The sequence below is a fragment of the Giraffa tippelskirchi genome, chromosome X (assembly GCF_054371585.1).
Source record: "Giraffa tippelskirchi isolate mGirTip1 chromosome X, T2T-mGirTip1v1.2.pri, whole genome shotgun sequence".
Lineage (NCBI taxonomy): Eukaryota > Metazoa > Chordata > Mammalia > Artiodactyla > Giraffidae > Giraffa > Giraffa tippelskirchi.
The window spans coordinates 21,367,085-21,390,395 of NC_137289.1; the positions used below are offsets into that span (position 1 = coordinate 21,367,085).

Below are 23,311 nucleotides of genomic sequence, written 5' to 3' on the forward strand. Positions count from 1 at the left end.
TGAAACTCCTATATTTTGGTCGTCTGATACGAAGAACTGACTCAATTGACAAGACCTTGATAGCGGGAAAGACTGAAAGTGGGAAGAGAAGGGGATGACAGAGGATGAGATGGGTGGATGGCATCACTGACTCCATGGACATGAGTTGGAGCAAGCTCTGGGAGTTGGTGATGGAAAGGAAAGCCTGGCGTGCTGCAGTCCGTGGGGTTGCAAAGAGTTGGACACGACTGAGTTACTGAACTGAACTCTAGCTAAGGCCATTTATGAGATGGAAAATACTTGTTTTTTTCCAATTATATATGATGATAGTATGAGACAAAGTCACGTGTGCCATCTGATTGGAATTGATAGCCATGTAAGAGTGTATGATTACAAGTAGGGCATTGTCTGCATTCAGCCATGGGAAGTATCTGGGTCATCCTAGAGCTTCACCAAATGGCTTCTTCAACTCAACACACAAAGCCTAGAATATGAAGACTCCAGCAAATTTGGGAAGTGTGTGTGTTATTCCCTCAGTTGTGCCTGACTCTTTGGACCCCACGGACTCTTTAGACCCACCAGGCTCCTCTTGTCCATTGAATTCTCCAGGCCAGAATACTGGAGTGCATAGCCAGGACTTTTTCCAGGGAATCTTCCTGACCCGAGGATCAAACCTGGGTCCACTGCATTGCAGGCGGATGCTTTACCATCTGAGTGAGACAAGATAATAAACATGTGGCTTGTTGCCTAGGTTTGGCAAGTCCTTAGGTATAGTCAATTTCTTTTGTGTCTTACGCATGGATGCCAGAGGTTTGCCACTTGATGCCTCCAAACAGTTTGATAGTTTGAAAAAATGCTGGAGATAAAAAAAAAAAAAGAGGGGATCACGTAAAAATTGAAATCTGGAAAACAGAAGATGAGTGATAAAGTTGGGTACCTTTGTCCAATGGAAACCAAAAAGAAAATGTAGAAATATAACCAGGTTTCTTTGAATTGAGTCAAATACAAGTCAGCCATATTTCCTGGTGTCTGTCTGTTTATGGTGTTTTTTTCAGGTTCAAAGGGCAGAGGCAGAAGAATGGTTGAAACAAGATGTCTCTCTTCTGGGACAGCACTGCCATCGTGCGGAAACAGTTTGATCAGGCCAAAGCTGTGAGCTGCTCTTCCTTGCGAGGCCTAGCAGTGGAGGCCGGTCAGATCAACTTAGGAACAACAGAACCTGAACTCAAGCCTGGCCCTCAACCTTTTCTGTGTGATGTGGCAGGATCGGTGGACAGTCAGGTTCTAGGCTTAGTATCTGATCAGTGAGGGCCCAGGACCACGGAGCCCTCCAGCTGCTGCCAGGAAGTCCAGTCACAGGAAGGAGGTAAGCGGGGCCTCAGTTTCCTAACATTGTGGTGGGCCTTAGAGCCAAGCACTGAAAATGGGGGCACTTGTCTTGTGAATCTGCGCTTTGTAGGGCCTGGGCCCATTGTGACAGGAGTGACAGAGTGCAATGGACTGGCCTAATGCCAAGTACCTTAAATAGGTGATGCCACTGACGAAGTTGAGGGTGACCAAAAGTCTAAATAAAGTACCATGGCTTGGAGCAAGAAGGACCTGTATGGAAGGAATGGGAATACACTGACTTGCTGGTTTGAGTCAGAATATTTTCTAGGAGCCTGCAGATGCTCAAGTGGATGAAAATCACAAATGTAGTGGAAGGCCTACATTGTCTGAACCCACCCACCAGCTGCGAACTTCTGTGTCTTTGCAGGTTCACTCTAAAGCCCAGGGTCAATACCTTTGTCCTGACCTGACGCTGATGTTATCTCAGTTCTTGCAGGGGAGCGGGGCAAAGACCTGGCTTTGGGGTTGGTGTGTGCTAAGTCTCTTGAGTCATGTCAGACTCTGTGCGACGCTATGGACTGCAGCCTGCCAGGGAGGATAGCATTATTTCCTTCCTGTGCTTTAAGATGGAAAGCAAACTGCTGTACTTTACTTTATTTTGGGGGACTCCAAAATCACTGCAGATGGTGACTGCAGCCATGGAATTAAAAGACGCTTGCTCCTTGGAAGTAAAGCTATGACCCACCTAGACAGCATATTAAAAAACAGAGACATTTCTTTGCCAACAAAGGTCCGTCTGGTCAAAGCAATGGTTTTTCTGGCAGGCATGCATGGATGTGAGAGTTGGAATATAAGGACAGGTGAGCATCAAAGCATTGATGCTTTTGAGCTGTGGTGTGGCAGGAGACTCTTGAGAGTCCCTTGGACTGCACAGAGATCCAACCAGTCCATCCTAAAGGAAATCTACCCCGAATATACATTGGAGGGACTGATGCTGAAGCTGAAACTCCTATATTTTGGTCGTCTGATACGAAGAACTGACTCACTTGACAAGACCTTGATAGCGGGAAAGACTGAAAGTGGGAAGAGAAGGGGATGACAGAGGATGAGATGGGTGGATGGCATCACTGACTCCATGGACATGAGTTGGAGCAAGCTCTGGGAGTTGGTGATGGAAAGGAAAGCCTGGCGTGCTGCAGTCCGTGGGGTTGCAAAGAGTTGGACACGACTGAGCTACTGAACTGAACTCTAGCTAAGGCCATTTATGAGATGGAAAATACTTGTTGTTTTCCAATTATATATGATGATAGTATGAGACAAAGTCACGTGTGCCATCTGATTGGAATTGGTAGCCATGTAAGAGTGTATGATTACAAGTAGGGCATTGTCTGCATTCAGTCATGGGAAGTATCTGGATCATCCTAGAGCTTCACCAAATGGCTTCTTCAACTCTACACACAAAGCCTAGAATATGAAGACTCCAGGAAATTTGGGAAGTGTGTGTGTTATTCCCTCAGTTGTGCCTGACTCTTTGGACCCCACGGACTCTTTAGACCCACCAGGCTCCTCTTGTCCATTGAATTCTCCAGGCCAGAATACTGGAGTGCATAGCCAGGACCTTTTCCAGGGAATGTTCCTGACCCGAGGATCAAACCTGGGTCTCCTGCATTGCAGGCAGATGCTTTACCATCTGAGTGAGACAAGATAATAAACATGTGGCTTGTTGCCTAGGTTTGGCAAGTCCTTAGGTATAGTCATTTTCTTTTGTGTCATACGCATGGATGCCAGAGGTTTGCCACTTGATGCCTCCAAACAGTTTGATAGTTTGAAAAAATGCTGGAGATAAAAAAAAAAAAAAGAAGGGATCAAGTAAAAATTGAAATCTGGAAAACAGAAGATGAGTGATAAAGTTGGGTACCTTTGTCCAATGGAAACCAAAAAGAAAATGTAGAAATATAACCAGGTTTCTCTGAATTGAGTCAAATACAAGTCAGCCATATTTCCTGGTGTCTGTCTGTTTATGGTGTCTTTTTCAGGTTCAAAGGGCAGAGGCAGAAGAATGGTTGAAACAAGATGTCTCTCTTCTGGGACAGCACTGCCATCGTGCGGAAACAGTTTGATCAGGCCAAAGCTGTGAGCTGCTCTTCCTTGCGAGGCCTAGCAGTGGAGGCCGGTCAGATCAACTTAGGAACAACAGAACCTGAACTCAAGCCTGGCCCTCAACCTTTTCTGTGTGATCTGGCAGGATCGGTGGACAGTCAGGTTCTAGGCTTAGTATCTGATCAGTGAGGTCCCAGGACCAAGGAGCCCTCCAGCTGCTGCCAGGAAGTCCAGTCACAGGAAGGAGGTAAGCGGGGCCTCAGTTTCCTAACATTGTGGTGGGCCTTAGAGCCAAGCACTGAAAATGGGGGCACTTGTCTTGTGAATCTGCCCTTTGTAGGGCCTGGGCCCATTGTGACAGGAGTGACAGAGTGCAATGGACTGGCCTAATGCCAAGTACCTTAAATAGGTGATGCCATTGACGAAGTTGAGGGTGACCAAAAGTCTAAATAAAGTACCATGGCTTGGAGCAAGAAGGACCTGTATGGAAGGAGTGGGAATACACTGACTTGCTGGTTTGAGTCAGAATATTTTCTAGGAGCCTGCAGATGCTCAAGTGGATGAAAATCACAAATGTAGTGGAAGGCCTACATTGTCTGAACCCACCCACCAGCTGCGAACTTCTGTGTCTTTGCAGGTTCACTCTACAGCCCAGGGTCAATACCTTTGTCCTGACCTGACGCTGATGTTATCTCAGTTCTTGTAGGGGAGCGGGGCAAAGACCTGGCTTTGGGGTTGGTGTGTGCTAAGTCTCTTGAGTCATGTCAGACTCTGTGCGACGCTATGGACTGCAGCCTGCCAGGGAGGATAGCATTATTTCCTTCCTGTGCTTTAAGATGGAAAGCAAACTGCTGTACTTTACTTTATTTTGGGGGACTCAAAAATCACTGCAGATGGTGACCGCAGCCATGGAATTAAAAGACGCTTGCTGCTTGGAAGTAAAGCTATGACCCACCTAGACAGCATATTAAAAAACAGAGACATTTCTTTGCCAACAAAGGTCCGTCTGGTCAAAGCAATGGTTTTTCTGGCAGGCATGCATGGATGTGAGAGTTGGAATATAAGGACAGGTGAGCATCAAAGCATTGATGCTTTTGAGCTGTGGTGTGGCAGGAGACTCTTGAGAGTCCCTTGGACTGCACAGAGATCCAACCAGTCCATCCTAAAGGAAATCTACCCCGAATATACATTGGAGGGACTGATGCTGAAGCTGAAACTCCTATATTTTGGTCGTCTGATACGAAGAACTGACTCACTTGACAAGACCTTGATAGCGGGAAAGACTGAAAGTGGGAAGAGAAGGGGATGACAGAGGATGAGATGGGTGGATGGCATCACTGACTCCATGGACATGAGTTGGAGCAAGCTCTGGGAGTTGGTGATGGAAAGGAAAGCCTGGAGTGCTGCAGTCCGTGGGGTTGCAAAGAGTTGGACACGACTGAGCTACTGAACTGAACTCTAGCTAAGGCCATTTATGAGATGGAAAATACTTGTTTTTTTCCAATTATATATGATGATAGTATGAGACAAAGTCACGTGTGCCATCTGATTGGAATTGATAGCCATGTAAGAGTGTATGATTACAAGTAGGGCATTGTCTGCATTCAGTCATGAGAAGTATCTGGGTCATCCTAGAGCTTCTCAAATGGCTTCTTCAACTCAACACACAAAGCCTAGAATATGAAGACTCCAGCAAATTTGGGAAGTGTGTGTGTTATTCCCTCAGTTGTGCCTGACTCTTTGGACTCCACGGACTCTTTAGACCCACGAGGCTCCTCTTGTCCATTGAATTCTCCAGGCCAGAATACTGGAGTGCATAGCCAGGACCTTTTCCAGGGAATCTTCCTGACCCGTGGATCAAACCTGGGTCTCTTGCATTGCAGGCGGATGCTTTACCATCTGAGTGAGACAAGATAATAAACATGTGGCCTGTTGCCTAGATTTGGCAAGTCCTTAGGTATAGTCAATTTCTTTTGTGTCTTACGCATGGATGCCAGAGGTTTGCCACTTGATGCCTCCAAACAGTTTGATAGTTTGAAAAAATGCTGGAGATAAAAAAAAAAAAGAAGGGATCAAGTAAAAATTGAAATCTGGAAAACAGAAGATGAGTGATAAAGTTGGGTAGCTTTGTCCAATGGAAACCAAAAAGAAAATGTAGAAATATAACCAGGTTTCTCTGAATTGAGTCAAATACAAGTCAGCCATATTTCCTGGTGTCTGTCTGTTTATGGTGTTTTTTTCAGGTTCAAACGGCAGAGGCAGAAGAATGGTTGAAGCAAGATGTCTCTCTTCTGGGACAGCACTGCCATCGTGCGGAAACAGTTTGATCAGGCCAAAGCTGTGAGCTGCTCTTCCTTGCGAAGCCTAGCAGTGGAGGCCGGTCAGATCAACTTAGGAACAACAGAACCTGAACTCAAGCCTGGCCCTCAACCTTTTCTGTGTGATCTGGCAGGATCGGTGGACAGTCAGGTTCTAGGCTTAGTATCTGATCAGTGAGGGCCCAGGACCAAGGAGCCCTCCAGCTGCTGCCAGGAAGTCCAGTCACAGGAAGGAGGTAAGCGGGGCCTCAGTTTCCTAACATTGTGGTGGGCCTTAGAGCCAAGCACTGAAAATGGGGGCACTTGTCTTGTGAATCTGCCCTTTGTAGGGCCTGGGCCCATTGTGACAGGAGTGACAGAGTGCAATGGACTGGCCTAATGCCAAGTACCTTAAATAGGTGATGCCATTGACGAAGTTGAGGGTGACCAAAAGTCTAAATAAAGTACCATGGCTTGGAGCAAGAAGGACCTGTATGGAAGGAATGGGAATACACTGACTTGCTGGTTTGAGTCAGAATATTTTCTAGGAGCCTGCAGATGCTCAAGTGGATGAAAATCACAAATGTAGTGGAAGGCCTACATTGTCTGAACCCACCCACCAGCTGCGAACTTCTGTGTCTTTGCAGGTTCACTCTAAAGCCCAGGGTCAATACCTTTGTCCTGACCTGACGCTGATGTTATCTCAGTTCTTGCAGGGGAGCGGAGCAAAGACCTGGCTTTGGGGTTGGTGTGTGCTAAGTCTCTTGAGTCATGTCAGACTCTGTGCGACGCTATGGACTGCAGCCTGCCAGGGAGGATAGCATTATTTCCTTCCTGTGCTTTAAGATGGAAAGCAAACTGCTGTACTTTACTTTATTTTGGGGGACTCCAAAATCACTGCAGATGGTGACTGCAGCCATGGAATTAAAAGACGCTTGCTCCTTGGAAGTAAAGCTATGACCCACCTAGACAGCATATTAAAAAACAGAGACATTTCTTTGCCAACAAAGGTCCGTCTGGTCAAAGCAATGGTTTTTCTGGCAGGCATGCATGGATGTGAGAGTTGGAATATAAGGACAGGTGAGCATCAAAGCATTGATGCTTTTGAGCTGTGGTGTGGCAGGAGACTCTTGAGAGTCCCTTGGACTGCACAGAGATCCAACCAGTCCATCCTAAAGGAAATCTACCCCGAATATACATTGGAGGGACTGATGCTGAAGCTGAAACTCCTATATTTTGGTCGTCTGATACGAAGAACTGACTCACTTGACAAGACCTTGATAGCGGGAAAGACTGAAAGTGGGAAGAGAAGGGGATGACAGAGGATGAGATGGGTGGATGGCATCACTGACTCCATGGACATGAGTTGGAGGAAGCTCTGGGAGTTGGTGATGGAAAGGAAAGCCTGGCGTGCTGCAGTCCGTGGGGTTGCAAAGAGTTGGACACGACTGAGCTACTGAACTGAACTCTAGCTAAGGCCATTTATGAGATGGAAAATACTTGTTTTTTTCCAATTATATATGATGATAGTATGAGACAAAGTCACGTGTGCCATCTGATTGGAATTGATAGCCATGTAAGAGTGTATGATTACAAGTAAGGCATTGTCTGCATTCAGTCATGAGAAGTATCTGGGTCATCCTAGAGCTTCACCAAATGGCTTCTTCAACTCAACACACAAAGCCTAGAATATGAAGACTCCAGCAAATTTGGGAAGTGTGTGTGTTATTCCCTCAGTTGTGCCTGACTCTTTGGACCCCACGGACTCTTTAGACCCACCAGGCTCCTCTTGTCCATTGAATTCTCCAGGCCAGAATACTGGAGTGCATAGCCAGGACCTTTTCCAGGGAATCTTCCTGACCCGTGGATCAAACCTGGGTCTCCTGCATTGCAGGCGGATGCTTTACCATCTGAGTGAGACAAGATAATAAACATGTGGCCTGTTGCCTAGATTTGGCAAGTCCTTAGGTATAGTCAATTTCTTTTGTGTCTTACGCATGGATGCCAGAGGTTTGCCACTTGATGCCTCCAAACAGTTGGATAGTTTGAAAAAATGCTGGAGATAAAAAAAAAAAAAGAAGGGATCAAGTAAAAATTGAAATCTGGAAAACAGAAGATGAGTGATAAAGTTGGGTACCTTTGTCCAATGGAAACCAAAAAGAAAATGTAGAAATATAACCAGGTTTCTCTGAATTGAGTCAAATACAAGTCAGCCATATTTCCTGGTGTCTGTCTGTTTATGGTGTCTTTTTCAGGTTCAAAGGGCAGAGGCAGAAGAATGGTTGAAACAAGATGTCTCTCTTCTGGGACAGCACTGCCATCGTGCGGAAACAGTTTGATCAGGCCAAAGCTGTGAGCTGCTCTTCCTTGCGAGGCCTAGCAGTGGAGGCCGGTCAGATCAACTTAGGAACAACAGAACCTGAACTCAAGCCTGGCCCTCAACCTTTTCTGTGTGATCTGGCAGGATCGGTGGACAGTCAGGTTCTAGGCTTAGTGTCTGATCAGTGAGGGCCCAGGACCAAGGAGCCCTCCAGCTGCTGCCAGGAAGTCCAGTCACAGGAAGGAGGTAAGCGGGGCCTCAGTTTCCTAACATTGTGGTGGGCCTTAGAGCCAAGCACTGAAAATGGGGGCACTTGTCTTGTGAATCTGCCCTTTGTAGGGCCTGGGCCCATTGTGACAGGAGTGACAGAGTGCAATGGACTGGCCTAATGCCAAGTACCTTAAATAGGTGATGCCATTGACGAAGTTGAGGGTGACCAAAAGTCTAAATAAAGTACCATGGCTTGGAGCAAGAAGGACCTGTATGGAAGGAATGGGAATACACTGACTTGCTGGTTTGAGTCAGAATATTTTCTAGGAGCCTGCAGATGCTCAAGTGGATGAAAATCACAAATGTAGTGGAAGGCCTACATTGTCTGAACCCACCCACCAGCTGCGAACTGCTGTGTCTTTCCAGGTTCACTCTAAAGCCCAGGGTCAATACCTTTGTCCTGACCTGATGCTGATGTTATCTCAGTTCTTGCAGGGGAGCGGGGCAAAGACCTGGCTTTGGGGTTGGTGTGTGCTAAGTCTCTTGAGTCATGTCAGACTCTGTGCGACGCTATGGACTGCAGCCTGCCAGGGAGGATAGCATTATTTCCTTGCTGTGCTTTAAGATGGAAAGCAAACTGCTGTACTTTACTTTATTTTGGGGGACTCCAAAATCACTGCAGATGGTGTCTGCAGCCATGGAATTAAAAGACGCTTGCTCCTTGGAAGTAAAGCTATGAGCAACCTAGACAGCATATTAAAAAACAGAGACATTTCTTTGCCAACAAAGGTCCGTCTGGTCAAAGCAATGGTTTTTCTGGCAGGCATGCATGGATGTGAGAGTTGGAATATAAGGACAGATGAGCATCAAAGCATTGATGCTTTTGAGCTGTGGTGTGGCAGGAGACTCTTGAGAGTCCCTTGGACTGCACAGAGATCCAACCAGTCCATCCTAAAGGAAATCTACCCCGAATATACATTGGAGGGACTGATGCTGAAGCTGAAACTCCTATATTTTGGTCGTCTGATACGAAGAACTGACTCACTTGACAAGACCTTGATAGCGGGAAAGACTGAAAGTGGGAAGAGAAGGGGATGACAGAGGATGAGATGTGTGGATGGCATCACTGACTCCATGGACATGAGTTGGAGCAATCTCTGGGAGTTGGTGATGGAAAGGAAAGCCTGGCGTGCTGCAGTCCATGGGGTTGCAAAGAGTTGGACACGACTGAGCTATTGAACTGAACTCTAGCTAAGGCCATTTATGAGATGGAAAATACTTGTTTTTTTCCAATTATATATGATGATAGTATGAGACAAAGTCACGTGTGCCATCTGATTGGAATTGATAGCCATGTAAGAGTGTATGATTACAAGTAGGGCATTGTCTGCATTCAGTCATGAGAAGTATCTGGGTCATCCTAGAGCTTCACCAAATGGCTTCTTCAACTCAACACACAAAGCCTAGAATATGAAGACTCCAGCAAATTTGGGAAGTGTGTGTGTTATTCCCTCAGTTGTGCCTGACTCTTTGGACCCCACGGACTCTTTAGACCCACCAGGCTCCTCTTGTCCATTGAATTCTCCAGGCCAGAATACTGGAGTGCATAGCCAGGACCTTTTCCAGGGAATCTTCCTGACCCGAGGATCAAACCTGGGTCTCCTGCATTGCAGGCGGATGCTTTACCATCTGAGTGAGACAAGATAATAAACATGTGGCTTGTTGCCTAGGTTTGGCAAGTCCTTAGGTATAGTCATTTTCTTTTGTGTCATACGCATGGATGCCAGAGGTTTGCCACTTGATGCCTCCAAACAGTTTGATAGTTTGAAAAAATGCTGGAGATAAAAAAATAAAAGACGTGATCAAGTAAAAATTGAAATCTGGAAAACAGAAGATGAGTGATAAAGTTGGGTAGCTTTGTCCAATGGAAACCAAAAAGAAAATGTAGAAATATAACCAGGTTTCTCTGAATTGAGTCAAATACAAGTCAGCCATATTTCCTGGTGTCTGTCTGTTTATGGTGTTTTTTTCAGGTTCAAAGGGCAAAGGCAGAAGAATGGTTGAAGCAAGATGTCTCTCTTCTGGGACAGCACTGCCATCGTGCGGAAACAGTTTGATCAGGCCAAAGCTGTGAGCTGCTCTTCCTTGCGAGGCCTAGCAGTGGAGGCCGGTCAGATCAACTTAGGAACAACAGAACCTGAACTCAAGCCTGGCCCTCAACCTTTTCTGTGTGATCTGGCAGGATCGGTGGACAGTCAGGTTCTAGGCTTAGTATCTGATCAGTGAGGGCCCAGGACCAAGGAGCCCTCCAGCTGCTGCCAGGAAGTCCAGTCACAGGAAGGAGGTAAGCGGGGCCTCAGTTTCCTAACATTGTGGTGGGCCTTAGAGCCAAGCACTGAAAATGGGGGCACTTGTCTTGTGAATCTGCCCTTTGTAGGGCCTGGGCCCATTGTGACAGGAGTGACAGAGTGCAATGGACTGGCCTAATGCCAAGTACCTTAAATAGGTGATGCCATTGACGAAGTTGAGGGTGACCAAAAGTCTAAATAAAGTACCATGGCTTGGAGCAAGAAGGACCTGTATGGAAGGAATGGGAATACACTGACTTGCTGGTTTGAGTCAGAATATTTTCTAGGAGCCTGCAGATGCTCAAGTGGATGAAAATCACAAATGTAGTGGAAGGCCTACATTGTCTGAACCCACCCACCAGCTGCGAACTTCTGTGTCTTTGCAGGTTCACTCTAACGCCCAGGGTCAATACCTTTGTCCTGACCTGACGCTGATGTTATCTCAGTTCTTGCAGGGGAGCGGGGTAAAGACCTGGCTTTGGGGTTGGTGTGTGCTAAGTCTCTTGAGTCATGTCAGACTCTGTGCGACGCTATGGACTGCAGCCTGCCAGGGAGGATAGCATTATTTCTTTCCTGTGCTTTAAGATGGAAAGCAAACTGCTGTACTTTACTTTATTTTGGGGGACTCCAAAATCACTGCAGATGGTGACTGCAGCCATGGAATTAAAAGACGCTTGCTCCTTGGAAGTAAAGCTATGAGCAACCTAGACAGCATATTAAAAAACAGAGACATTTCTTTGCCAACAAAGGTCCATCTGGTCAAAGCAATGGTTTTTCTGGCAGGCATGCATGGATGTGAGAGTTGCAATATAAGGACAGGTGAGCATCAAAGCATTGATGCTTTTGAGCTGTGGTGTGGCAGGAGACTCTTGAGAGTCCCTTGGACTGCACAGAGATCCAACCAGTCCATCCTAAAGGAAATCTACCCCGAATATACATTGGAGGGACTGATGCTGAAGCTGAAACTCCTATATTTTGGTCGTCTGATACGAAGAACTGACTCACTTGACAAGACCTTGATAGCGGGAAAGACTGAAAGTGGGAAGAGAAGGGGATGACAGAGGATGAGATGGGTGGATGGCATCACTGACTCCATGGACATGAGTTGGAGCAATCTCTGGGAGTTGGTGATGGAAAGGAAAGCCTGGCGTGCTGCAGTCCGTGGGGTTGCAAAGAGTTGGACACGACTGAGCTACTGAACTGAACTCTAGCTAAGGCCATTTATGAGATGGAAAATACTTGTTTTTTTCCAATTATATATGATGATAGTATGAGACAAAGTCACGTGTGCCATCTGATTGGAATTGATAGCCATGTAAGAGTGTATGATTACAAGTAGGGCATTGTCTGCATTCAGTCATGGGAAGTATCTGGATCATCCTAGAGCTTCACCAAATGGCTTCTTCAACTCTACACACAAAGCCTAGAATATGAAGACTCCAGCAAATTTGGGAAGTGTGTGTGTTATTCCCTCAGTTGTGCCTGACTCTTTGGACCCCACGGACTCTTTAGACCCACCAGGCTCCTCTTGTCCATTGAATTCTCCAGGCCAGAATACTGGAGTGCATAGCCAGGACCTTTTCCAGGGAATCTTCCTGACCCGAGGATCAAACCTGGGTCTCCTGCATTGCAGGCGGATGCTTTACCATCTGAGTGAGACAAGATAATAAACATGTGGCTTGTTGCCTAGGTTTGGCACGTCCTTAGGTATAGTCATTTTCTTTTGTGTCATACGCATGGATGCCAGAGGTTTGCCACTTGATGCCTCCAAACAGTTTGATAGTTTGAAAAAATGCTGGAGATAAAAAAATAAAAGACGTGATCAAGTAAAAATTGAAATCTGGAAAACAGAAGATGAGTGATAAATTTGGGTAGCTTTGTCCAATGGAAACCAAAAAGAAAATGTAGAAATATAACCAGGTTTCTCTGAATTGAGTCAAATACAAGTCAGCCATATTTCCTGGTGTCTGTCTGTTTATGGTGTCTTTTTCAGGTTCAAAGGGCAGAGGCAGAAGAATGGTTGAAACAAGATGTCTCTCTTCTGGGACAGCACTGCCATCGTGCGGAAACAGTTTGATCAGGCCAAAGCTGTGAGCTGCTCTTCCTTGCGAGGCCTAGCAGTGGAGGCCGGTCAGATCAACTTAGGAACAACAGAACCTGAACTCAAGCCTGGCCCTCAACCTTTTCTGTGTGATCTGGCAGGATCGGTGGACAGTCAGGTTCTAGGCTTAGTGTCTGATCAGTGAGGGCCCAGGACCAAGGAGCCCTCCAGCTGCTGCCAGGAAGTCCAGTCACAGGAAGGAGGTAAGCGGGGCCTCAGTTTCCTAACATTGTGGTGGGCCTTAGAGCCAAGCACTGAAAATGGGGGCACTTGTCTTGTGAATCTGCCCTTTGTAGGGCCTGGGCCCATTGTGACAGGAGTGACAGAGTGCAATGGACTGGCCTAATGCCAAGTACCTTAAATAGGTGATGCCATTGACGAAGTTGAGGGTGACCAAAAGTCTAAATAAAGTACCATGGCTTGGAGCAAGAAGGACCTGTATGGAAGGAATGGGAAAACACTGACTTGCTGGTTTGAGTCAGAATATTTTCTAGGAGCCTGCAGATGCTCAAGTGGATGAAAATCACAAATGTAGTGGAAGGCCTACATTGTCTGAACCCACCCACCAGCTGCGAACTTCTGTGTCTTTGCAGGTTCACTCTAACGCCCAGGGTCAATACCTTTGTCCTGACCTGACGCTGATGTTATCTCAGTTCTTGCAGGGGAGCTGAGCAAAGACCTGGCTTTGGGGTTGGTGTGTGCTAAGTCTCTTGAGTCATGTCAGACTCTGTGCGACGCTATGGACTGCAGCCTGCCAGGGAGGATAGCATTATTTCCTTCCTGTGCTTTAAGATGGAAAGCAAACTGCTGTACTTTACTTTATTTTGGGGGACTCCAAAATCACTGCAGATGGTGACTGCAGCCATGGAATTAAAAGACGCTTGCTCCTTGGAAGTAAAGCTATGACCCACCTAGACAGCATATTAAAAAACAGAGACATTTCTTTGCCAACAAAGGTCCGTCTGGTCAAAGCAATGGTTTTTCTGGCAGGCATGCATGGATGTGACAGTTGGAAGATAAGGACAGGTGAGCATCAAAGCATTGATGCTTTTGAGCTGTGGTGTGGCAGGAGACTCTTGAGAGTCCCTTGGACTGCACAGAGATCCAACCAGTCCATCCTAAAGGAAATCTACCCCGAATATACATTGGAGGGACTGATGCTGAAGCTGAAACTCCTATATTTTGGTCGTCTGATACGAAGAACTGACTCACTTGACAAGACCTTGATAGCGGGAAAGACTGAAAGTGGGAAGAGAAGGGGATGACAGAGGATGAGATGGGTGGATGGCATCACTGACTCCATGGACATGAGTTGGAGCAAGCTCTGGGAGTTGGTGATGGAAAGGAAAGCCTGGCGTGCTGCAGTCCGTGGGGTTGCAAAGAGTTGGACACGACTGAGCTACTGAACTGAACTCTAGCTAAGGCCATTTATGAGATGGAAAATACTTGTTTTTTTCCAATTATATATGATGATAGTATGAGACAAAGTCACGTGTGCCATCTGATTGGAATTGATAGCCATGTAAGAGTGTATGATTACAAGTAGGGCATTGTCTGCATTCAGTCATGAGAAGTATCTGGGTCATCCTAGAGCTTCACCAAATGGCTTCTTCAACTCAACACACAAAGCCTAGAATATGAAGACTCCAGCAAATTTGGGAAGTGTGTGTGTTATTCCCTCAGTTGTGCCTGACTCTTTGGACCCCACGGACTCTTTAGACCCACCAGGCTCCTCTTGTCCATTGAATTCTCCAGGCCAGAATACTGGAGTGCATAGCCAGGACCTTTTCCAGGGAATCTTCCTGACCCGTGGATCAAACCTGGGTCTCTTGCATTGCAGGCGGATGCTTTACCATCTGAGTGAGACAAGATAATAAACATGTGGCCTGTTGCCTAGGTTTGGCAAGTCCTTAGGTATAGTCAATTTCTTTTGTGTCTTACGCATGGATGCCAGAGGTTTGCCACTTGATGCCTCCAAACAGTTTGATAGTTTGAAAAAATGCTGGAGATAAAAAAAAAAAAGAAGGGATCAAGTAAAAATTGAAATCTGGAAAACAGAAGATGAGTGATAAAGTTGGGTAGCTTTGTCCAATGGAAACCAAAAAGAAAATGTAGAAATATAACCAGGTTTCTCTGAATTGAGTCAAATACAAGTCAGCCATATTTCCTGGTGTCTGTCTGTTTATGGTGTCTTTTTCAGGTTCAAAGGGCAGAGGCAGAAGAATGGTTGAAACAAGATGTCTCTCTTCTGGGACAGCACTGCCATCGTGCGGAAACAGTTTGATCAGTCCAAAGCTGTGAGCTGCTCTTCCTTGCGAGGCCTAGCAGTGGAGGCCGGTCAGATCAACTTAGGAACAACAGAACCTGAACTCAAGCCTGGCCCTCAACCTTTTCTGTGTGATCTGGCAGGATCGGTGGACAGTCAGGTTCTAGGCTTAGTGTCTGATCAGTGAGGGCCCAGGACCACGGAGCCCTCCAGCTGCTGCCAGGAAGTCCAGTCACAGGAAGGAGGTAAGCGGGGCCTCAGTTTCCTAACATTGTGGTGGGCCTTAGAGCCAAGCACTGAAAATGGGGGCACTTGTCTTGTGAATCTGCCCTTTGTAGGGCCTGGGCCCATTGTGACAGGAGTGACAGAGTGCAATGGACTGGCCTAATGCCAAGTACCTTAAATAGGTGATGCCATTGACGAAGTTGAGGGTGACCAAAAGTCTAAATAAAGTACCATGGCTTGGAGCAAGAAGGACCTGTATGGAAGGAATGGGAAAACACTGACTTGCTGGTTTGAGTCAGAATATTTTCTAGGAGCCTGCAGATGCTCAAGTGGATGAAAATCACAAATGTAGTGGAAGGCCTACATTGTCTGAACCCACCCACCAGCTGCGAACTTCTGTGTCTTTGCAGGTTCACTCTAACGCCCAGGGTCAATACCTTTGTCCTGACCTGACGCTGATGTTATCTCAGTTCTTGCAGGGGAGCGGGGCAAAGACCTGGCTTTGGGGTTGGTGTGTGCTAAGTCTCTTGAGTCATGTCAGACTCTGTGCGACGCTATGGACTGCAGCCTGCCAGGGAGGATAGCATTATTTCCTTCCTGTGCTTTAAGATGGAAAGCAAACTGCTGTACTTTACTTTATTTTGGGGGACTCCAAAATCACTGCAGATGGTGACTGCAGCCATGAAATTAAAAGACGCTTGCTCCTTGGAAGTAAAGCTATGAGCAACCTAGACAGCATATTAAAAAACAGAGACATTTCTTTGCCAACAAAGGTCCGTCTGGTCAAAGCAATGGTTTTTCTGGCAGGCATGCATGGATGTGACAGTTGGAATATAAGGACAGATGAGCATCAAAGCATTGATGCTTTTGAGCTGTGGTGTGGCAGGAGACTCTTGAGAGTCCCTTGGACTGCACAGAGATCCAACCAGTCCATCCTAAAGGAAATCTACCCCGAATATACATTGGAGGGACTGATGCTGAAGCTGAAACTCCTATATTTTGGTCGTCTGATACGAAGAACTGACTCACTTGACAAGACCTTGATAGCGGGAAAGACTGAAAGTGGGAAGAGAAGGGGATGACAGAGGATGAGATGGGTGGATGGCATCACTGACTCCATGGACATGAGTTGGAGCAAGCTCTGGGAGTTGGTGATGGAAAGGAAAGCCTGGCGTGCTGCAGTCCGTGGGGTTGCAAAGAGTTGGACACGACTGAGCTACTGAACTGAACTCTAGCTAAGGCCATTTATGAGATGGAAAATACTTGTTTTTTTCCAATTATATATGATGATAGTATGAGACAAAGTCACGTGTGCCATCTGATTGGAATTGATAGCCATGTAAGAGTGTATGATTACAAGTAGGGCATTGTCTGCATTCAGTCATGAGAAGTATCTGGGTCATCCTAGAGCTTCACCAAATGGCTTCTTCAACTCAACACACAAAGCCTAGAATATGAAGACTCCAGCAAATTTGGGAAGTGTGTGTGTTATTCCCTCAGTTGTGCCTGACTCTTTGGACCCCACGGACTCTTTAGACCCACCAGGCTCCTCTTGTCCATTGAATTCTCCAGGCCAGAATACTGGAGTGCATAGCCAGGACCTTTTCCAGGGAATCTTCCTGACCCGTGGATCAAACCTGGGTCTCTTGCATTGCAGGCGGATGCTTTACCATCTGAGTGAGACAAGATAATAAACATGTGGCCTGTTGCCTAGATTTGGCAAGTCCTTAGGTATAGTCAATTTCTTTTGTGTCTTACGCATGGATGCCAGAGGTTTGCCACTTGATGCCTCCAAACAGTTTGATAGTTTGAAAAAATGCTGGAGATAAAAAAAAAAAAAGAAGGGATCAAGTAAAAATTGAAATCTGGAAAACAGAAGATGAGTGACAAAGTTGGGTAGCTTTGTCCAATGGAAACCAAAAAGAAAATGTAGAAATATAACCAGGTTTCTCTGAATTGAGTCAAATACAAGTCAGCCATATTTCCTGGTGTCTGTCTGTTTATGGTGTCTTTTTCAGGTTCAAAGGGCAGAGGCAGAAGAATGGTTGAAACAAGATGTCTCTCTTCTGGGACAGCACTGCCATCGTGCGGAAACAGTTTGATCAGGCCAAAGCTGTGAGCTGCTCTTCCTTGCGAGGCCTAGCAGTGGAGGCCGGTCAGATCAACTTAGGAACAACAGAACCTGAAATCAAGCCTGGCCCTCAACCTTTTCTGTGTGATCTGGCAGGATCGGTGGACAGTCAGGTTCTAGGCTTAGTGTCTGATCAGTGAGGGCCCAGGACCACGGAGCCATCCAGCTGCTGCCAGGAAGTCCAGTCACAGGAAGGAGGTAAGCGGGGCCTCAGTTTCCTAACATTGTGGTGGGCCTTAGAGCCAAGCACTGAAAATGGGGGCACTTGTCTTGTGAATCTGCCCTTTGTAGGGCCTGGGCCCATTGTGACAGGAGTGACAGAGTGCAATGGACTGGCCTAATGCCAAGTACCTTAAATAGGTGATGCCATTGACGAAGTTGAGGGTGACCAAAAGTCTAAATAAAGTACCATGGCTTGGAGCAAGAAGGACCTGTATGGAAGGAATGGGAATACACTGACTTGCTGGTTTGAGTCAGAATATTTTCTAGGAGCCTGCAGATGCTCAAGTGGATGAAAATCACAAATGTAGTGGAAGGCCTACATTGTCTGAACCCACCCACCAGCTGCGAACTTCTGTGTCTTTGCAGGTTCACTCTAACGCCCAGGGTCAATACCTTTGTCCTGACCTGACGCTGATGTTATCTCAGTTCTTGCAGGGGAGCGGGGCAAAGACCTGGCTTTGGGGTTGGTGTGTGCTAAGTCGCTTGAGTCATGTCAGACTCTGTGCGACGCTATGGACTGCAGCCTGCCAGGGAGGATAGCATTATTTCTTTCCTGTGCTTTAAGATGGAAAGCAAACTGCTGTACTTTACTTTATTTTGGGGGACTCCAAAATCACTGCAGATGGTGACTGCAGCCATGGAATTAAAAGACGCTTGCTCCTTGGAAGTAAAGCTATGAGCAACCTAGACAGCATATTAAAAAACAGAGACATTTCTTTGCCAACAAAGGTCCATCTGGTCAAAGCAATGGTTTTTCTGGCAGGCATGCATGGATGTGAGAGTTGCAATATAAGGACAGGTGAGCATCAAAGCATTGATGCTTTTGAGCTGTGGTGTGGCAGGAGACTCTTGAGAGTCCCTTGGACTGCACAGAGATCCAACCAGTCCATCCTAAAGGAAATCTACCCCGAATATACATTGGAGGGACTGATGCTGAAGCTGAAACTCCTATATTTTGGTCGTCTGATACGAAGAACTGACTCACTTGACAAGACCTTGATAGCGGGAAAGACTGAAAGTGGGAAGAGAAGGGGATGACAGAGGATGAGATGGGTGGATGGCATCACTGACTCCATGGACATGAGTTGGAGCAATCTCTGGGAGTTGGTGATGGAAAGGAAAGCCTGGCGTGCTGCAGTCCGTGGGGTTGCAAAGAGTTGGACACGACTGAGCTACTGAACTGAACTCTAGCTAAGGCCATTTATGAGATGGAAAATACTTGTTTTTTTCCAATTATATATGATGATAGTATGAGACAAAGTCACGTGTGCCATCTGATTGGAATTGATAGCCATGTAAGAGTGTATGATTACAAGTAGGGCATTGTCTGCATTCAGTCATGGGAAGTATCTGGATCATCCTAGAGCTTCACCAAATGGCTTCTTCAACTCTACACACAAAGCCTAGAATATGAAGACTCCAGCAAATTTGGGAAGTGTGTGTGTTATTCCCTCAGTTGTGCCTGACTCTTTGGACCCCACGGACTCTTTAGACCCACCAGGCTCCTCTTGTCCATTGAATTCTCCAGGCCAGAATACTGGAGTGCATAGCCAGGACCTTTTCCAGGGAATCTTCCTGACCCGTGGATCAAACCTGGGTCTCTTGCATTGCAGGCGGATGCTTTACCATCTGAGTGAGACAAGATAATAAACATGTGGCCTGTTGCCTAGATTTGGCAAGTCCTTAGGTACAGTCAATTTCTTTTGTGTCTTACGCATGGATGCCAGAGGTTTGCCACTTGATGCCTCCAAACAGTTTGATAGTTTGAAAAAATGCTGGAGATAAAAAAAAAAAAAGAAGGGATCAAGTAAAAATTGAAATCTGGAAAACAGAAGATGAGTGACAAAGTTGGGTAGCTTTGTCCAATGGAAACCAAAAAGAAAATGTAGAAATATAACCAGGTTTCTCTGAATTGAGTCAAATACAAGTCAGCCATATTTCCTGGTGTCTGTCTGTTTATGGTGTCTTTTTCAGGTTCAAAGGGCAGAGGCAGAAGAATGGTTGAAACAACATGTCTCTCTTCTGGGACAGCACTGCCATCGTGCGGAAACAGTTTGATCAGGCCAAAGCTGTGAGCTGCTCTTCCTTGCGAGGCCTAGCAGTGGAGGCCGGTCAGATCAACTTAGGAACAACAGAACCTGAACTCAAGCCTGGCCCTCAACCTTTTCTGTGTGATCTGGCAGGATCGGTGGACAGTCAGGTTCTAGGCTTAGTATCTGATCAGTGAGGGCCCAGGACCAAGGACCCCTCCAGCTGCTGCCAGGAAGTCCAGTCACAGGAAGGAGGTAAGCGGGGCCTCAGTTTCCTAACATTGTGGTGGGCCTTAGAGCCAAGCACTGAAAATGGGGGCACTTGTCTTGTGAATCTGCCCTTTGTAGGGCCTGGGCCCATTGTGACAGGAGTGACAGAGTGCAATGGACTGGCCTAATGCCAAGTACCTTAAATAGGTGATGCCATTGACGAAGTTGAGGGTGACCAAAAGTCTAAATAAAGTACCATGGCTTGGAGCAAGAAGGACCTGTATGGAAGGAGTGGGAATACACTGACTTGCTGGTTTGAGTCAGAATATTTTCTAGGAGCCTGCAGATGCTCAAGTGGATGAAAATCACAAATGTAGTGGAAGGCCTACATTGTCTGAACCCACCCACCAGCTGCGAACTTCTGTGTCTTTGCAGGTTCACTCTAAAGCCCAGGGTCAATACCTTTGTCCTGACCTGACGCTGATGTTATCTCAGTTCTTGCAGGGGAGCGGAGCAAAGACCTGGCTTTGGGGTTGGTGTGTGCTAAGTCTCTTGAGTCATGTCAGACTCTGTGCGACGCTATGGACTGCAGCCTGCCAGGGAGGATAGCATTATTTCCTTCCTGTGCTTTAAGATGGAAAGCAAACTGCTGTACTTTACTTTATTTTGGGGGACTCCAAAATCACTGCAGATGGTGACTGCAGCCATGGAATTAAAAGACGCTTGCTCCTTGGAAGTAAAGCTATGACCCACCTAGACAGCATATTAAAAAACAGAGACATTTCTTTGCCAACAAAGGTCCGTCTGGTCAAAGCAATGGTTTTTCTGGCAGGCATGCATGGATGTGAGAGTTGGAATATAAGGACAGGTGAGCATCAAAGCATTGATGCTTTTGAGCTGTGGTGTGGCAGGAGACTCTTGAGAGTCCCTTGGACTGCACAGAGATCCAACCAGTCCATCCTAAAGGAAATCTACCCCGAATATACATTGGAGGGACTGATGCTGAAGCTGAAACTCCTATATTTTGGTCGTCTGATACGAAGAACTGACTCACTTGACAAGACCTTGATAGCGGGAAAGACTGAAAGTGGGAAGAGAAGGGGATGACAGAGGATGAGATGGGTGGATGGCATCACTGACTCCATGGACATGAGTTGGAGCAAGCTCTGGGAGTTGGTGATGGAAAGGAAAGCCTGGCGTGCTGCAGTCCGTGGGGTTGCAAAGAGTTGGACACGACTGAGCTACTGAACTGAACTCTAGCTAAGGCCATTTATGAGATGGAAAATACTTGTTTTTTTCCAATTATATATGATGATAGTATGAGACAAAGTCACGTGTGCCATCTGATTGGAATTGATAGCCATGTAAGAGTGTATGATTACAAGTAGGGCATTGTCTGCATTCAGTCATGAGAAGTATCTGGGTCATCCTAGAGCTTCACCAAATGGCTTCTTCAACTCAACACACAAAGCCTAGAATATGAAGACTCCAGCAAATTTGGGAAGTGTGTGTGTTATTCCCTCAGTTGTGCCTGACTCTTTGGACCCCACGGACTCTTTAGACCCACCAGGCTCCTCTTGTCCATTGAATTCTCCAGGCCAGAATACTGGAGTGCATAGCCAGGACCTTTTCCAGGGAATCTTCCTGAATCGTGGATCAAACCTGGGTCTCCTGCATTGCAGGCGGATGCTTTACCATCTGAGTGAGACAAGATAATAAACATGTGGCCTGTTGCCTAGATTTGGCAAGTCCTTAGGTATAGTCAATTTCTTTTGTGTCTTACGCATGGATGCCAGAGGTTTGCCACTTGATGCCTCCAAACAGTTTGATAGTTTGAAAAAATGCTGGAGATAAAAAAAAAAAAAGAAGGGATCAAGTAAAAATTGAAATCTGGAAAACAGAAGATGAGTGATAAAGTTGGGTAGCTTTGTCCAATGGAAACCAAAAAGAAAATGTAGAAATATAACCAGGTTTCTCTGAATTGAGTCAAATACAAGTCAGCCATATTTCCTGGTGTCTGTCTGTTTATGGTGTCTTTTTCAGGTTCAAAGGGCAGAGGCAGAAGAATGGTTGAAACAAGATGTCTCTCTTCTGGGACAGCACTGCCATCGTGCGGAAACAGTTTGATCAGGCCAAAGCTGTGAGCTGCTCTTCCTTGCGAGGCCTAGCAGTGGAGGCCGGTCAGATCAACTTAGGAACAACAGAACCTGAACTCAAGCCTGGCCCTCAACCTTTTCTGTGTGATCTGGCAGGATCGGTGGACAGTCAGGTTCTAGGCTTAGTATCTGATCAGTGAGGGCCCAGGACCAAGGAGCCCTCCAGCTGCTGCCAGGAAGTCCAGTCACAGGAAGGAGGTAAGCGGGGCCTCAGTTTCCTAACATTGTGGTGGGCCTTAGAGCCAAGCACTGAAAATGGGGGCACTTGTCTTGTGAATCTGCCCTTTGTAGGGCCTGGGCCCATTGTGACAGGAGTGACAGAGTGCAATGGACTGGCCTAATGCCAAGTACCTTAAATAGGTGATGCCATTGACGAAGTTGAGGGTGACCAAAAGTCTAAATAAAGTACCATGGCTTGGAGCAAGAAGGACCTGTATGGAAGGAATGGGAATACACTGACTTGCTGGTTTGAGTCAGAATATTTTCTAGGAGCCTGCAGATGCTCAAGTGGATGAAAATCACAAATGTAGTGGAAGGCCTACATTGTCTGAACCCACCCACCAGCTGCGAACTTCTGTGTCTTTGCAGGTTCACTCTACAGCCCAGGGTCAATACCTTTGTCCTGACCTGACGCTGATGTTATCTCAGTTCTTGTAGGGGAGCGGGGCAAAGACCTGGCTTTGGGGTTGGTGTGTGCTAAGTCTCTTGAGTCATGTCAGACTCTGTGCGACGCTATGGACTGCAGCCTGCCAGGGAGGATAGCATTATTTCCTTCCTGTGCTTTAAGATGGAAAGCAAACTGCTGTACTTTACTTTATTTTGGGGGACTCCAAAATCACTGCAGATGGTGACTGCAGCCATGGAATTAAAAGACGCTTGCTCCTTGCAAGTAAATCTATGAGCAACCTAGACAGCATATTAAAAAACAGAGACATTTCTTTGCCAACAAAGGTCCGTCTGGTCAAAGCAATGGTTTTTCTGGCAGGCATGCATGGATGTGAGAGTTGGAATATAAGGACAGGTGAGCATCAAAGCATTGATGCTTTTGAGCTGTGGTGTGGCAGGAGACTCTTGAGAGTCCCTTGGACTGCACAGAGATCCAACCAGTCCATCCTAAAGGAAATCTACCCCGAATATACATTGGAGGGACTGATGCTGAAGCTGAAACTCCTATATTTTGGTCGTCTGATACGAAGAACTGACTCACTTGACAAGACCTTGATAGCGGGAAAGACTGAAAGTGGGAAGAGAAGGGGATGACAGAGGATGAGATGGGTGGATGGCATCACTGACTCCATGGACATGAGTTGGAGCAAGCTCTGGGAGTTGGTGATGGAAAGGAAAGCCTGGAGTGCTGCAGTCCGTGGGGTTGCAAAGAGTTGGACAC

General features: G+C 46.5%; 1 long non-coding RNA gene across 1 annotated transcript in view; it reads left to right on the forward strand.

Moving 5' to 3' along the window:
* Positions 1–23,311, forward strand: part of LOC145536975 (uncharacterized) — a 411,144-nt gene that overhangs the window by 202,359 nt on the left and 185,474 nt on the right. The window contains exons 89-98 of the long non-coding RNA XR_014076109.1: positions 1,035–1,345; positions 3,345–3,655; positions 5,652–5,962; positions 7,961–8,271; positions 10,269–10,579; positions 12,577–12,887; positions 14,885–15,195; positions 17,194–17,504; positions 19,503–19,813; positions 21,812–22,122. This is a non-coding gene — a long non-coding RNA (uncharacterized LOC145536975). The remainder of the gene's footprint in view (positions 1–1,034; positions 1,346–3,344; positions 3,656–5,651; positions 5,963–7,960; positions 8,272–10,268; positions 10,580–12,576; positions 12,888–14,884; positions 15,196–17,193; positions 17,505–19,502; positions 19,814–21,811; positions 22,123–23,311) is intronic.